This window comes from Danio rerio, chromosome 6, assembly GCF_052040795.2.
Source record: "Danio rerio strain M-AB ecotype USA chromosome 6, GRCz13ab, whole genome shotgun sequence".
NCBI classification, from domain to species: Eukaryota; Metazoa; Chordata; class Actinopteri; order Cypriniformes; family Danionidae; genus Danio; species Danio rerio.
Genome location: NC_141026.1, coordinates 38,387,608 through 38,405,372, shown reverse-complemented (window position 1 = coordinate 38,405,372; position 17,765 = coordinate 38,387,608). Strand labels below are relative to the sequence as shown.

The 17,765-nt window shown below is 35.4% G+C and overlaps 1 protein-coding gene across 5 annotated transcripts in view; it reads right to left on the bottom strand.

Annotated features, from left to right (window-relative positions):
• LOC147836423 (uncharacterized) overlaps positions 1–17,765 on the bottom strand; it is a 451,022-nt gene that overhangs the window by 32,924 nt on the left and 400,333 nt on the right. The window lies entirely within an intron of this gene.

Here is a 17,765-nt window from a genome sequence, read left to right as displayed (position 1 = left end):
TGCAGTAGCAATCATGTAGGCAAAGTAAGAAAGATTATTAAAGATTATTATGTGCATGTAAGGGAAAAAAAATGTTTTACACACTTGTAAAATGTATTGGCATCAACTAGAGTTTTCATATTTCTCGTAGAACTCTATGGACATGGGATAAACAGGCCCAGCCAGTTTCTTTCCGATTTACTTCCTCAAGCTCACCTTTAACTGCCCAAGGGTGGCTATGTTTTTGGAGATAGACAGATATCTTCATAGAATTTCATGCCATCTTGGGCAAAGACATTGCATGCCAATTGCACCCATAGTTTTCAGAGTTTTCATAAAACTCTAGGGACATGAGATAAAAAGGGCCCAGCAAGTTTCTTTCCGATGTACTTCCTTAAACTCACCATTCACTGGCCAAGGGTGGCTATGTTTTTGGAGATACAAAGATATCCTCATAGAATATCTTGCCACCTTGGAAAAAGACACTGCATGTCAATTTTCAAGCCAATTGGGGTGACTGTGCATAGCTAAAGACATTTTCATTCTCATATTTTATTTTATTTTATTTTATTTTACTTTACTTCATTTAATTTTACTTTACTTAACTTGTCTTATTTATTAAATTAAATTAATATAATTTATTTTAATTAATTACTTTGTTAATTTAATTTTATTTCATTAAATTTTACTATATTTAACTTTATTTTAATTTACTTTTTATTTTATTTGACTTATTTTATTAAATTAAATAAATTATTACTTTGCCAATTTAATTAAATTTTAATTAAATTTTAATTTATTTCAGTAAAGTAATATATATATATATATATATATATATATATATATATATATATATATAATATATATATATATATATATATATATATATATATATATATATATAAATATATATATATATATATATATACATATATATATATATATATATATATATATATATATATATATATATATATATATATATATTACTTTACTGTAATTTACCTTTATTTATACTTTATTATACTTTATACTATATATAATTATACTTTAATTTTAATTTAATTTAATTTAATTTAATTTAGTTAGTTTAGTTTAGTTTAGTTAGTTTAGTTTAGTTAAGTTAAGTTTAATTTTGCGTTACTTATTTTATTTTACTTCTTTTACTTTACTTAGTAGTTTATTTTATGTCATAACAGTATTTTATTTTATTATTTTTTTTTATTTTCACATGTGTATATACATTTTGGTGAAATAAACTATTTTATTCACAACAACTAGGAATTTTACCTCACAACCAATCGACATTTGGCCTGCCGCTAAGAAAGTGAATGGAAAATGTATATAAAATATATATTGAGTTAATGTTATACTGGTTTGAATAAGTTATGGACAAAGTACTGAAGCCAGTTTGCAAAAGTAAAAAGAAAAAAGTAACAAAAAGGGCATTTTGTCCATCTTGAGAGAAGGAGTCACATGTTACAAAACATTATATCAATTATCTGACAAAATATATATCACACATATCACATATCACACATGAAATTTACAATAATACTAGAGAGTATATGTGGCATACAGACTCCCATTAAAATGATATTTACAGTCCAGAGCCTACCTGATTGATGCAGTCAGAAAGAGCTAATTAACAGAAGCGAATGATTCAAAATATCTCTATCCTTTTTATCCCGGAAGAGCTTGCTTCCCTAGTGCGAGAGAAGCCTTGGGCAAGGACTGGGTCTCGGTGGAGGATGAAAGTGAAGGGTACGAACTGAAAGGTGGGGGAGAGCCAGGTGGGGAGCCTTCCTGCCCTCTTCTCCTATCTTCAATAGCATAGCCAGAAAGCTTTGATTGACATTTGTTGATTTTTTCCCTTGAAGAGCAACAAAGACCGGGGGGCTCTACCATCACAGCTTAGACTTCATGTGGACATTGATAATTCAGTCCTGTGATCCAGACATACCCAGTGTGCGCACTAACCTCTTTATTCGTCATCATGCCTTGTCGGAATAGTTCTTTTCTATATCTCTGCAGAATTGGGCTGCAAGATAATTAAAAGTGCATGACTAATGATCATTTGCTTGTGCGATAGTGTTTCTACAAGGCAATTAAAATTCACTTTAAAATTACTGCTTGTACAGACATACAAACATTCTACATATAATGTTTTAAGTGAGTATATTCAGTAACTATTACAAATGAAATGTGATACATCAATTAAAAGTGTGTGCCGTGATTAGTATTTATAAATCACATTAGGTTAAAAATAACTCAAAACATTACTTTGAATTAACACATTAAATACACTGACCTGACATGGACTTGAGCTGTAGTATGTGACTTTTAATGGCATGGCTTATGGATGAATCCTTCTATGATCAAAAGATATTTCTGAAAAGCTGGAGAAATGGCTGTCAGCGTTAATGAGGCTGGAGAGGGTTACAAAACAATTGCTACTAAAAAGACTAAGGCATTCATTAATCTTCAGTCAAAAGTACGAGGAGAATTTCATCACCATTGCTACTCTGATAGGCGTCCAGATAAAATCACTAGAAGGACAAGTTATTCAACGCTTTTAGGAGGATTACAGACATTTCATTAAACACTGAGCATTCTACCCACATCCAGTATAGCTGAAACATCATATTGCAAACCATTAACAAACAATATTGTACAACTTGCTCAGATTTATTTGAATGTCTGCCTTAATCACGTGTGTATGTACATACACTCGCCGGCCACTTTAATAGGTACACCTGTCCAACTGCTCGTTACCGCAAATTTCTAATCAGCCTATCACATGGCAGCAGCCCAATGCATTTAGGTATGTAGACATGGTTAAGACGATCTGCTGCAGTTCAAACCAAGCATCTTTAAACATGTCATGGTTGCTGGTGCCAGACGGGCTGGTCTGAGCATTTCAGGTAACTGCTGATCTATTGGGATTTTCAAGCACAACCATCTCAAGAGTTTACAGAGAATAGTCAGTGAGTGGCAGTTCTGTGGGCACAAATGTCTTGTTGATGCCACAGGTCTGAGGAGAATGGCCAGACTGGTTCGAGCTGATAAAAAGGCAACAGTAACTCAAATAAGCACTCATTACAAACGAGGTATGCAGAAGAGCATCTCTGAATGCACAACAACACATTCAACCTTGAGACAGATGGGCTACAGCAACAGAATACCACACCAGTTGCCACTCTTGTCAGCTAAGAGCAGGTAACTGGGGCTACAACTTGCACAGGCTCACCAAAATTGGACAATACAAAATTGGAAGAACGTTGTCTAATGAGTATCGATTTCTGCTGCAACATTCGGATGATAGGGTCAGAATTTGGCGTTAACAACATGAAAGCATGGATACATCTTGAAGTGAATAAAAAAGCAGTAAGCAATTTACAATTTAATCATTTTTTACATTTATTAAATGCGCCTTGATGAACAAAATTATTTCTGGGGAAAAAAAAAAAAAACATGAAAAAAATACTGACCCTAAATGTTTAGACTGGAGGTGTAGACTGTAGTGTATCATAGACTGTATCATAGACTACAAAGCAAGTTGAATAGTGAATTGAAACTTCATTGTTATGTGATAATGGAAAACAAATAAAGTAAGATCATCTGCCACAAACTCCACAAAATGTTCTTCTATATTGTAATTGACAACTCTTGTCCAGTAGTACTGTTTTATTTGAATCACTTAATTTTGTGTTGCATTTTCATTGGCTTGTTAGTAGATGTATTGTGGGTCATCATAGCATTTTGGAATTAAACAAGATTATATCAACTTTACAATGGACACAGTTTTGGTCAGATGACCACAATTGTTTCACCAAAACTGACCAAAGCTGTCTATACCAGTCTGTGTATATCAGTGATTCTGCTTTAAAGATAATGCACAGCATAATCTTCATGTTAAAGGTTAAATATAGATTTTCTGTGCTACTAGTGTAACCAAGCAGAAAGTATATATTTTTTTAAACAATAGGGGTTACAGTGACCAAGTCCATTTCACGAATACATATTCCAAAAATATGATTCTACCTTTAATACTGTATTATGGTAAATGAAGTTTGACTGTGTGACAAAAGCTTAAGTTCAGCTTAACATAATATTCACATTTAGCTTCTTGATTGAAACCCATAAAATTCTGATTCCTCCATCTTATAAAATTCCAGTATTTCCCTTGTTTCCTTGAAACCCTACTGATATTATGATACTTACGAGATGACGTGAATAGATAATGCCTTTGCATATGTCTCATTAGCGAGCGACTGTTTCTATTGGCCGCTATGTTGTACAGTACATAAGCTGTTGCCATGCTCTCAAAGCTGATCCATGAACACATGAGGGGACTCTGCAACAACAATGCACTTCAGCAGATTATTTTGCTAAGCCTATACAATACACAATAATTTGAAGGTCCATAAAATGACATAAGACATTTTCAGCCGATAGATTTTCGGTGGCCGAAAATTCAGTACATCTTTAAATCAACACACTTTTAGATTCCTATTGTTGCACATATTTGCTGTGTGATTGGCTCTTAGATCAATATAGAGTAAAAAAAAGTCCAGGGCGTATCATTGTTATTCACACAAATTTTATTACGATTCAATATACTTTCGTTAATCAGTCCTGCCTTAATAATAATAATAATATACATTTTTTTTTAAAGTATATAAAGTAATGTACAGCTGACAGCTACACCAACACACCTGCTACATGTGACACAGAAGCACATAGAAGCCCTGAGTATGTGCCATTTATCTCCTCTCAAACATTAAGCAGGAAAGTCTACAAGTCATTGGTCAGACTGGACAGTGATAGACAGATTTAGGCAGAACATTCAGCTTGTAGTGAGAGTGACCAGTATGCTTCACTCTTTTGGGGAGACAAATGACACACATACAGGGTACATATTATACATTGATGATCTAGAGCAGGGGTCACCAATCTCGGTCCTGGAGGGCCGGTGTCCCTGGAGGGTTTAGCTCCAACGTGCCTCCAACACACCTGCCTGGGTGTTTCAAGTACACCTAGTAAGAGCTTTTTTAGCTTGTTCAGGTGTGTTTGATTAGGGTTGGAGCTAAAATCTGCAGGACACCAGCCCCACAGGAACAAGTTTGGTGACCACAGATCTAGAGGGTCAAATTTTTTGGTCCTGGAGGGCCGGTGTCCCTGCAGGGTTTAGCTCCAACGTGCCTCCAACACACCTGCCTGGGTGTTTCAAGTACACCTAGTTAGAGCTTAATTAGCTTGTTCAGGTGTGTTTGATTAGGGTTGGAGCTAAAATCTGCAGGATACCAGCCCCACAGGAACAAGTTTGGTGACCACAGATCTAGAGGGTCAAATTTTTGGTAATGTTACTTTGTGTAACACTATTTTGATGGTTCATTTGAGTGTTAGTAGACTGTCTGCTTAATGTTGATACTGCTCCTTCAACAAACATTTAACTGACTATAAGAAACTTTCCAAGTACATGTCAACTTACACTAACCCTAACCCCAACCTCACAGTCTACTTATAATCTAATGAAAATTAGTTGACATGATGCAATGCAACAAACGGTGACCCTAGTTTGTGTAATACATCCGCTGCGTAAAACATATGCTGGATAAGTTTGCAGTTAATTTCGCTGTGGCGACCCCTAATAAATAAAGGGAGTCAAAGGAAAACGAATGAATGTTTTGAGAGATATTTAGTGTATTCTGACCTACAGTAATCTCCAATTAGTTTTTTCAGAGGTTGCTCAAGGTCAGAGATCAAACTATGAGTTTCATTTTACTTTACTTTTAGGGTTTATGAAGATACAATCACCTATTTTACAAGAAAAGCATCTTGTGTACACTTGCAATCTCCCGGTTCTCTAGATCTGCTGGTTTCAGACTGGTGAATTTTTATTTTCTGAGAATGATTAGTATGAGGGTGGCACGGTGGCTCAGTGGTTAGCACTGTCACCTCACAGCAAGAAAGTCACTGATTCGATCCCCGACTGGGTCTGTTGGTGTTTCTGTGCGGAGTTTGTATGTTCTCCCCATGTTCGTGTGGGTTTTCTTCGAGTGCTCTGGTCCAAAGACATACGCTATAGGTAGGGCCAGACGGAGTCTGTGGGTGTTTTTTGCTATTTCTGCAGGTAAAAAATCTGTGGATTTCTGCGAAATTATTTTGGGAGTGTCATAACTAAAACCTTAATATGTGAAATAAAAAATAATATTACTGAAATTTCTTTAAAAACTGAATAAATTTAGATTTACACACATTTACACAAGTACATAAACAGAATTAATGATTGGCTAAAACTCTGCGGAAAATCTGCGGAATTCTGCGCGCACAGATTGCGTGTGGGCCTAGCTATAGGTGAATTGACTTGGCTAAATTGTCGTTGTGTATGTGTGTGAATGTGAAGTGGGTTGCAGCTGGTAGGGCATCCACTGTGTAAAACATATGATGGATTTGCTGCAATTCATTCAGCTGTAGTGACCCCTGACACATAAAGAGAATGAAAAAAATTAATGATTATGCATTTACAATGGTATGAACCGTTATAGGAGTGATCAATATTGCATGCATTTTATAATATAAACTATTAATATTATTATTTAAGATACAGATCAGAGAAAATAATTTCTTACCATTAAAGACCTCACTCCCATATACAACTTGTTTTGATGTCCTCCAAGGGTTATCAAGTTTTAATTCCCAATCCCTATCAAACCCTCCTGTACTTTGCACCCTTCACACATATACGTTTTTTTTATGTGCAGCTGTTTTGCAGTGAGATGAAATATACATGCCACAATGACAATCCAATCGAATTTCGTCTTTGCATAACAATATTGTAAGCTCAGCCAAGATGTTTTCACAATGTGATAGTGGCTGTGCAGCAATTTGTCAACCACATGTTATTTCAACTGGAGAAACGGCACATGAAGATGCATAAGGGTCTATGATGACATAGATGTGACCAAATTGCAAGCTCCTGAGCTTCTGTGCAGGGAGAAAACAACATTTTCAACACATTTGTAGACACGTCATGTAAACAAAGCAAAACAGCTCAAGTTTCACAGGATCTTGTTTTAGACCTATTATATACCAGCTTTAAATGCATTATACATTTATATTTATAGTTAGTATAATATAATGAATAATTTGGCAGAATCTCTTTATTTAGAAATTTGTACTGTAAAAAATAAGAAAAAAAATGGAGATCTATGGGAGTATGTGGTTTCTGTGTAAGTGTGATTTGAGTTGGCAGGACTACTGTAGTGACTGCATAGGCAAAATGTGGCTTTGAACATAAATTTCTATGCACCACCTCAATAATTTATTCTCAACAAAAAAATGAAATAAGAAATACTCCACGGTGCCCCTTAAAATGTTCATGAAACCACCAGGAGGAAAACAGAATAGAAGTATACACAGAAGGATGTAATGAGGGAGAACATTGCAGCATATCTCAGGACACAGACAGCTTGAAATCTTTGAGGGTACAATTCATCCTGAGCTGAAGCTTAGAATTAATTGTGAGTTGGAGCCAGAATGTGGGTCAAAGTTTGGCAGTGGCTCTAAACAGACAAGTAACTCTACAACCGAGCAGCTGAAGAAGCAGATGGATTTTCAGATTTTGGAAAGGCAGAGTCCAGATCGGAACACATCTGAAATCTGGTGCCATGACCCGAAGTGAGCAGTTGCTACAAGACGTTCCAAAAATATCTACGACCTGAAACAGTTTTAGAAAGAACAGGAACATGAACATCTGGTTGGAATCATGCCTTCAGCGCCAGCAGGTGTCATGCATTAGAGGTGCATACGCTTTGTGGAGTGAGTTTTGAATCAATAGCTTTCTTCCGAATCCTAGGGAGCTGCCTCAACATTGTGACGCATGGCATACTGTTTTAAGGTCCAAGCCTATACTTGTTTTAGCAGTCATTTAAGAGCACAGTTTGCTGATATTACACATTTAAGCTAAGCTTTAAAACTCATAGGGTACACTGCAATCTCTGGGCTCATAAATGATAAATCACTTTTTGGCCACCTGAGATTTAGATATGGAGATAAAGGTTACACTTACAAAAAAGTAGCATTTCTGTTTATTAAAAGTTTTTGTTCATGTGTGTTTTCAGTTTATTCATGCTTTTGAAATGCGCCATGGGACTTTAAAGGTGCTGTATGTAAATGCTTTACTCTTCTAAAGCATCAAAATACCAAACTATGTTTATAAACATGCTAAGAAACATGCAAAGTGAACATATTTATCTGCAAAACAAAGCTAAAGTCAGTTATTCTGCTTTGAAAATGGGCTTTTGGTGCCGGAACGTCTGTCTTTGTTTTGTTTGTTTAATCTGCCCAATGGCAGTTTAGCCAATTATATTTCAGTAGCCTGGGTTGCCTTGGTGGAAAACAGCCTATTTCATCCATTCATGAAGGCTCTTAAAGAACGCCTCCATGACAAAAATGCAATCTCCGGTGGACAACAGCAGCCCCATGGCAGTAGCAGTTCCACATGAGGTGGACATTAATTAGCAAATATTATGAATATTACAAACGTAAACATTAGCTGAGCAGGTTACATTGTAACCCTGTGTCCTAACAACACGCAACATGACAAGATTTGCAGTGATAGTGGCAAACTTACATTCTACACCATTAATCTCTGCTTCAACTATTTTTGATCTAAAAAAAAAACTCAACAAATAGAATTTTGTCACATGTTAATTGTTTTATGTAAATTGGGGTAGGATGTAATGAGTCTACTTTTTAAACTTCAAAAGTTGACAGAACGAACGCCAAGGTCACAGTCATTTACACTGCAATTATTATGTGCAGTAGTCAACATTTACAGTGGAGTTTTATTATTTGAACCTTCTATCAAAGTTGTCCTGAAATTATCAACACCCATTCTTGTCCTGACACTTTTGGGAAAAAAAAATAATAATAATAACTTTGATCAACTTCAAATGTTGAGTATTATATATGAGTTCAACATTATCATAAAATGAGTCACAGTCATTTTCAGGATTTCAAAGCAGCCAATTCAGAAATACTGTGTTGCTCGGAAAAACAACAGTTCTGCTTTTGATTTTTTTTGGAACTAAAGTATGTTTGACTGAAAAAAAAAGTTACTTGCAAAAAGTGTCACGTTTGTAACCCATGTATAAAAACACGCTCACCTTTTAGCCTGAGACCCAAGGCAATACCAAATATAAATTCAGTTGATACCACAACAATGCAATGGCATATAAAACTGTTCTTGAGTACTAAGTATTGCATCACACCATCACTGTATAATAACACTGTTTGTTGCATCAGATGGAAAAAAACAAGCGGGCAGCCTGCATAAACACTTGCATTCTTAAGCAACTCCCAAAAGACCTTATAATGTTTATATGTAACATTTGTGTTTCATAGCCAGCAACTCTGTGCACCACACAGGCATTGATTCCAAGTAAAGTTGATATGTGCAGTGCAATATCTCGAGCTTAAACTACCTACCAAACACAAATAAAGATTAAAAAGTATGGTGGCACCATTCTCTCTCTTCGTTCACATATTAAATGTATTCACCTAATTGCCAGCACATTATTACTGTTCAGTTGTTTGTAATGTTTTTGTGCTTTTCTGGGTTATTTTGTTATGCAGCCTGTAATTCGTTTCCATGCTTTTTTTTCCTATTCATAATTGCGTAAGATGTTCCTCGTAATAGGCTCTAATGCTATATTTGCATACCAGGGTTGCTGGATTCTTGTGCTTCACTTCATTAGCCATAAATATTGTTGGAAATGCAGAGCTGCATGACAATTAAACCATGATGGTCATCTCAGATTTTAGTCAAATGAGAACATGCTCACACAATTCTTTCTAACGATCTGTCACCGCTACAGAAGTGACTGAATATCTTTGACAAATTCTGGGAGAGGAGAATCACATGCCTCAATCCTGATGATAAAGATGATTGCGTAATCTTGGCAAGTCTGTCTCTTTGGCCGCCGCAGTGAGACATCACTGTCTGCTTTTCACAGAATCAGTGTCAGAGGCACCTTTCCATTCCAGCCAACGCCAACCAAACAACTTTAAAGCAGGCTATCACCTGATAACAGATGACAGCTCGGAATTGGCAGCCTTTCCATCTCACACTCAAAGGTATTTCAGTCTTTATGCACCTCAACAGTTCAATTATGTTCTATTAGTATTTTCTCTTTAATCTGCACAGAATGAAGGTCACTGTGTCCCTGTTGCATTTCAAAACAGCTATTCACATGAGTTTAGCTCCTCTGTCAAGGTTAGAGTATTTCCTGTCAGAGTGTGTTTTAAATTCACATCTTTATTTGTTTTTCTTCTGCTCGAGTGATAAATGAGGGACCTGTTGGGACTCTTTGAATTAAACGCTTGTGCGCTTGATGTCTTTCCGACTTTGTTGTAGCCAGTGAAATGGCAAATACCCATGTCACTAAACAATTTGTTTACGCTAAAGAAATGAATTCCATTAAACCCTATTACCCCCAGCAAGAACCGAGTGTACCACAAAAGGAACCAATTAACATTTCACAAAGAGTGTAAAAAGGTTAAGCGTTCTCCTTAACACTTCATAATGGCACTGTACAATAAAGGTTTCAAAAGCTTGTTGAATGCTGGGAACTTAAAGTTAAGCAGCTATCAGATCATTTGTATGTGTCATAACCTTTTTTATGCTTTAAAGGATCAAAGACACAGTCATGACACTGGAAGACTTTATATTTTTAATAAAAATAAAAAAAAAGAATACAATTGTCAGGACTAAATATATCACTTACCACTTCAATGCCACTCATAATATATCTTCAACTGTGGTCTTGAAAGTCTCCATGAATTTTTCATATGATGCCAGATGAGTATTGTAGTGACATTAATGAAAAAGATAGGTGCTCCAGTTTAACTGATGTTTGTTTATTTTAAGTGGAAGCAACTGGGGACGGAAGCAGCTTTCTAAGCTTGTGTCTGAGACAAAGCACTCCTGTTCTTTTATGAATTTCCAAACAAAGGGCGGCAAAAGCGTTTTGTAAAGTTTTAAGATCAAAAGAGCAGGCATTTAATAATTTGGCAAAGGTCTCGCTTGCAAAAATGTGTTTATTCAAGTGTGCTATTTTTTAAAACTTAAAACATAAAACACAAAAAAAATTAAACATTGAAAGATCAAAATATAGGATCATGACTTATTAAAAAGTCATATATATATTTAGCTTAACCTAGCTAGAACCTAGAAACCATAGTAAAATTACAAGCACTAATAGAACATGTTAGTATACTTATACTGTAACATACAGTTATATAGCATATGGGTATATTTAATATATATTTATACAACACGCCTCACAGCAACAAAGTCAAAAACAGAAAATAAATTTTAGATTTAGAAGATATAAACCTGATATAAACATCTAAAGTTAAATAGATCAAAGATTTATATATATATATATATATATATATTAAAAAAATCACGTCCCCTCATGGTTCAGTTTCTCATTACATGTTAACCAATCAAATGCTCTCTAGTATCTTAAATAACACTTCTCCTTCAGGACACTTCTCATTTGCTTTCATTTGATGGTCTTGAGCTCAAACACTCTCACAGTTCTGCTGAACAGAACGCTATTGGCTGTTTTTTTAAGGGGGAGGAGCTACTCTGTTTTGCCTTTTTTTCAAAAATGCACATTTCAAGACACTTCACAAATCCTTTAAAGTTTTTGACTAGAAAATCATTAGAATACAAAAGATAATTTTAATGTAGTTAAAGAACAAATAAAAAATGTGTTAAATTATGTTAATGTGTTAAATCTATCCATCCATCCATCCATCCGTCCATCCGTCCGTCTATCCATCTATCTATCTATCCATCCATCCATCCATCCATCCATCCATCCATCTCACTGTCCGTCTATCCATCCATCTGTCTATCCATCCATCCATCTGTCTATCCATCCATCCATCCATCCATCCATCCATCCATCCATCCATCCATCCATCCATCCATCCATCCATCCATCCATCCATCCATCCATCCATCCATCTATCCATCCATCCATCCAACCATTAATCCATCCACCCTTCCATGTATTTTTCTGTCTGTCTATCTGTCTTTCTGTCCGTCTGTCTGTCCGTCTGTCAATTTTGCAAAACCATAATAAATTTCTGAGTTGTTAGGTCTTGAGTTGTTTACTGTCTGAGTACGGTAATGACAGCCTTAGATCCGTCAGTCAAGGTGTTTTAAAGACCCTCACCGTGCGACAAGGTCGGTATGATATCACCATCTTTCAACAAATATTATATGCAATGCATGTTTACAAGATGCCATTCAAAATCTGGTTTACATCCTCGTAATCCAACAGCCTTCTACCTTTCATAATAATAGCCCATCCATTAAATTGCAGGAAGCATATTGTCTTCGTTCGACGAGTGTCCTGAAATGATAATAGGTCTACTTTACCCTGCTATGACTGCCACTCTAGTCCTTAATCTATTTGGGCACAGTTAAGTCTCACAGGACTCATGTTGATGGCTAGGTGTTCTTCAAAGTGGCCTTTATAATTATTTAATGGCGCGTACATAAATGCTTCTGCACCAAAGTGTCCAAATAGCATATGGCTTAGCACTGCTTTTCTTTTCAAGTGTGGTATTATTTTGACAATAGAAAATACAATGTGACAGTTATTTTTTGTGTTATTCCACAAAAGAACATGGATTTTTTGGAGTAAAATAAGCACTTGCTTAAGCCTGAGTGATTACAGTTTTCTTTAAAAGCTAATCCGACCAATTTGTTTTGTTTCTAAAAGAAATACTGCTCTCTTGTAAACACGTACAGGTAACATGCACATATTTTTGTCCGTATTGAATATGCTCTATGTGATGACTGAAGGATGACTCTCAATAACGTATGTGATTTCAAACTCACGAGCGTGATTGATTATGCCTCGGAGAAATCAATATTGTGCAGTCCACGGTAAGAGAAAATGTCAACATTTTTCAGTTTTACTACAGCCAGAGATATCGACGAGACATACTGGAGAATTTTGTTTTAGGAATACTACAAAGACTGCACAAAATATTGGATAGGCCTGTGATATGTGCAACAGCATAACATATCACTACTTAACTCTGAAGACTTTCATGACTTTCTGATTTTAAGTATGTTCTACATGGACTATACAGTTTAAATCTCATTTCAGAAAATAAAAATGTAAAAGAACAAAGTGGCTGAAGGAAATCGATCCAGGTCTTAAAAAACAATTCAAAAGCTGTTTGTGAGTTATTGAATGATTGATGACCTTCACTGTGTTTGTCCTCTGTTCTCCTTTGTAATTTGGGAGATATGGCGTGCTAAGTCAAGTCAATTAAATGATTGGATGAAGAGGGTGGTTATCGGTCAGACTGATGGGATTCCTAAAATATCCCTCTATCCTTACATCCTTGTTGCTTTGGTCACTCGTTTGTCCTCTAATTATCGTTTCTTAAAACCAGCACCGATAAAGGCACTGACCATGACCAATAAACAGACACTGCTATCTCTCTGTTCAGTTATGCTAATTAATTGGTGAGGGCCAAAGAGGGTCTTGATAAGAGCTGTTAGTTCTTCTTTAAGAATGTATTAATACTCATGTGTTTTGTTCTTAAGTAATTCAGATTGATTAATTGATTTATTCATTCATTCATTCATTATTTATTTATTTATTATTGTAGCTATACAATGTGAAACCCAACAGTCAACTTTATCAAATGGAGTGTACAAATGGAGTAATTCTACTCATTTGAAAAGAGTTTTAAACTCAGTGTTTACGGTAATGATTTAATTAAATACCTCATTACTTCAACTTAGATAGAGTAATTTCACAGCACTCATATTATTTTTTAACTCAAATGGTTTGTAGCAATCCTTTTCCGCAAACGGTTTGAGTTGCTTTTACCTATTAGGTTTTACAGTACTCATTTGGTTGATTAAGTTCACAGTACTCATTAGGATTAGTTTTTGAACTTAAATGGTTTGCTGTAATCGGTTTCCTTAAATGATTTGAGCTACCTTACATTTTTGGGTTTTATAGAGTAAAAAAATAATCTGAAACATACAGCCACATTTGTATATAATTTGTATATAATTATGCTGTAAAAGTGAAATAAGAGTTGTTGGATTATATTTGGATTAAGTTTTTTTTTTTTTTTTAGATAGTAATTTAATAAATTTTAATGGCAATTTTTGATTGCTTTAAGAAAATCTTGAGAAATGTTCAAATATTTTCAGACCCTAAAATATTTATTTTAACTTATTTATAAATATTTCAATTATATTATTTTATTGTAGGAAGGAATTATCATACTTCAGTGTCATCAAAATAAATAAATAAATAATAAATAATAATAATCAAAAGCTGTTTTTGTTCTTTTATTATTCTGCCTGTAGAGCAAAATAATAAATTATAAATTATTGTTGTTCAACTGACTTGATGGGAGTTCAGAACAAATGCACCCTTTGGTTTGGGGTTGTGGGATTTTAACAGTGTTTGTGGCCAATTTTATCACTGAAAAAATGTGTCACGTTATCCCACTGTATCTCAAATAAAAGCCCACCTTAAAGAAATCATTTCAGAGCTGTATTTAACAAAGTAATTTAAGATTTAAACAGCAAAATTCAATGTCTATTTTTGCAGACAACTATTATTCATTCATTCATTCATTTTCTTTCGGCTTAGTCTCTGATTTATTAGAGGTTGCCACAGTGAAATATACCACCAACTACAGTTTATATTTAATTTTTTTATTGGTTTGGTACTATTTCTATAAATAAAGTGTACATTTTCAAATCTCTCAGTACAAAACATTCAACTGATCACACTTGTAGGACTTACCCATATATATATATATATATATATATATATATATATATATATATATATATATATATATATATATATATATATATATATATATATATATATATATATATATATATATTTGCATATGGTTAATTTGATTTGATCTGATTCATGTGCTGTTGCAAGATGTAGCAGAAGTGTGATCCAAAGAACAGTTATTTTTGTCCAGCACCCAACACATCTTCAAAGCTCTCACTCTGGTTGAGCATTTAAGAATGGAACAGAGCCACAGTCTTTTATTACATTTCTAAATAGGTCTTTAAAAAAATGGAGGTTGAATGAATGAGTCAACATGTAGACAGACGTAATACACAGACAGCCGCCTACATTGAAAAAAAATGTATTCTGTAACGCAGTAAATACTGGAGAACAAAATAATAATAATATTAATTTCTATATGAAACAGAACAGATTAATTCAACTAAGAATATAAATTAAAAAGTTGATGCTATATTAGCTATCTTTTTGAGCTTTTAATTTATTGTAGAAATTAAGTATTGATTTTATAGACTTACTGGCCACTTTATTAGGTACATCTGTCCAACTGCTCGTTTAGGCATATTTCTAATAGGACAATCACATGGCAGCAACTCAATGCATTTAAGCATGTAGACATGGTCAAGACGAGCTGCTGCAGTTTAAACCGAGCATCAGAGTGGGGAAGAAAGGTCATTTAAGTGACTCTGAACGTGGCATGGTTGTTGGTGCCAGATGGGCTGGTCTTAGTATTTCAGAAACTGTTGATCCACTGGAATTTTGATGCAAGTGTATACAGAGAATAGTCCCAAGAAGAATAAATATCCAGTGAGCGGCAGTTCTGTTGGTGGTAATGCCTTGTTAATGCCAATGTCAGAGGACAATAGCCAGGCTGGTTTGAGCTAATAGAAAGGCAACAGTACCTCAAATAACAACCGAGGTATGCCAAAGAGCATCTCTGAACGCACAACACGTCCAACCTTGAGGCAGATGGGCTACAGCAACAAAAGTCCACACCGGGTGCCACTCTGGTTAGCTAAGAAGAGAAAACAGGAAATTGCTGGTAGTGTAATTGTGTGGGGGATATTTTCTTGGCACATTTTGGGCCTATTAGTACCTATTGAGCATTGTGTCAACACCACATCCAACATGAGTATTGTTGCTGACCATGTCCATATCTTAATGACCACAGTTTTCCTACTCTTTATCTGAAAATGTTTATCTTTATCCAGTTTTTAGCTACTTCTAGCAAGACAACGGCCATGTAATGAATTACAAATCATTTCAGACTGGTTTCTTGAACATGACAATAAGTTCACTATACTCAAACGGCCTTCACAGTCACCTGAGCTCAAACCAATAGAGCACCTTTGAGATATGGTTCTGAAGAAAAACGAGGTCCAAACCAGTACTAATAAGGTGTACCTAATAAAGTGGCCAGTGAGTGTATAGTTGATCTGGAATTGTTAATTATGATAACATTCATTCTTTAAGAAAATATAGTGATACAATTAGATAAAAAGTGTCAGTTGTACAGTGATTACTGTAAAACGTTTCATTATAGGCGGTGGGTAACACGATCGCCTCACAGCAAGAAGGTCGCTTGTTCGAGCCCCAGCAGGGTCAGTTGGCATTTCTGTGTAGAGTTTGCATGTTCTTCCTGTGTTTGCGTTGATTTTTTTCGGGTGCTCCCCCACAGTCCAAAGACATGCCCTATAGACCTTTTCCATGGCTGCTGCATGGAGGGCGCCATAGCGACCAGTGTCTTCCAATAGAATGCTAAAAACTTCCATTTACAGCGTGTACAACTGGTAATTTGCGCTCCGAAAATGGGTTTCAATAACGTTTTAAAGGGATAGCAGAGTGTTTTTGTGACACACAACTTAGAAATGTGTCTATTAAAGCCGTTATAATCTGTCACATGTGGTTCAAGCGCGTCAGAAATGCAAGAAAAACGTTCTTAGTTCACGTGTCTGCCGTCAGAAATACAGTGTGTGTTCCCGGCCTGTCAGCTGTTAGCTCAGCGGCTCTTTAACACACACACACACACAGAGAGAGAGAGAGAGAGAGAGAGAGAGAGAGAGAGAGAGAGCGCAAACCAGAGTACTGGCATGAAACTTAACAGGTATGAAAGTCGTGCAATTTACAAAAATGACCAATAAAAGTCTGTTATTGATACTCTGCTGGCTGATTTGCTGTTCATTCTAATCGCGAGCCGTTTGTGTTATTTCGTGTGTTGTTTTTACCACGGTTTGTGTTTTTATGTCATTTCGAAATGACACAAATTACTATATTTTCACTTTGTCGCAGTTATTAAATCAGTGTGTCAGTGGCACAGTACAGGCTACGTGTGTGTGTCAAACATTTTGGTGAATTACATTAGTTTGGGCTGGTTATATATTAGAAATAAAGAGAAAATGTTGACTTTAGCGATGACAAGGCTTCATTTAAACTGCAAAAGATGCCGTCTGACAACAAGGGGGAAATGCCTCACAGCAGCTGTTTTCCATCATATTAGATCACATTTCTTTAAATGATCAGTCCAGGAGGTGGTGCTGATGGACAACAGTATCAGTTCAAAGAGGATAAAAGCAGGTAAAATAGATTAAAACTATCGTTTCAAAGCTGTCCAAATGTGACTGTTTACACGCATCAGCTGCCGACCGGAAGTTCTTCGCATTCTCCTTGCGCATACACGCAAAGCATAATGGGTAATTTTGCGTTCCAAAAAAAGGTCTATATAGCTGAATTGAGTAAGCTATATTGTCCGTAGTTTATGTGTGTGAATAAGAATGCATGGGAGTTGTCCAGTGATAGGTTGCAGCTGGAAGGACATCCACTGTGTAAAACATATGCTGGATAAGTTGGCAGTTCATTCCACTGCGGTGACCCCTGATTAATTAAGGGACT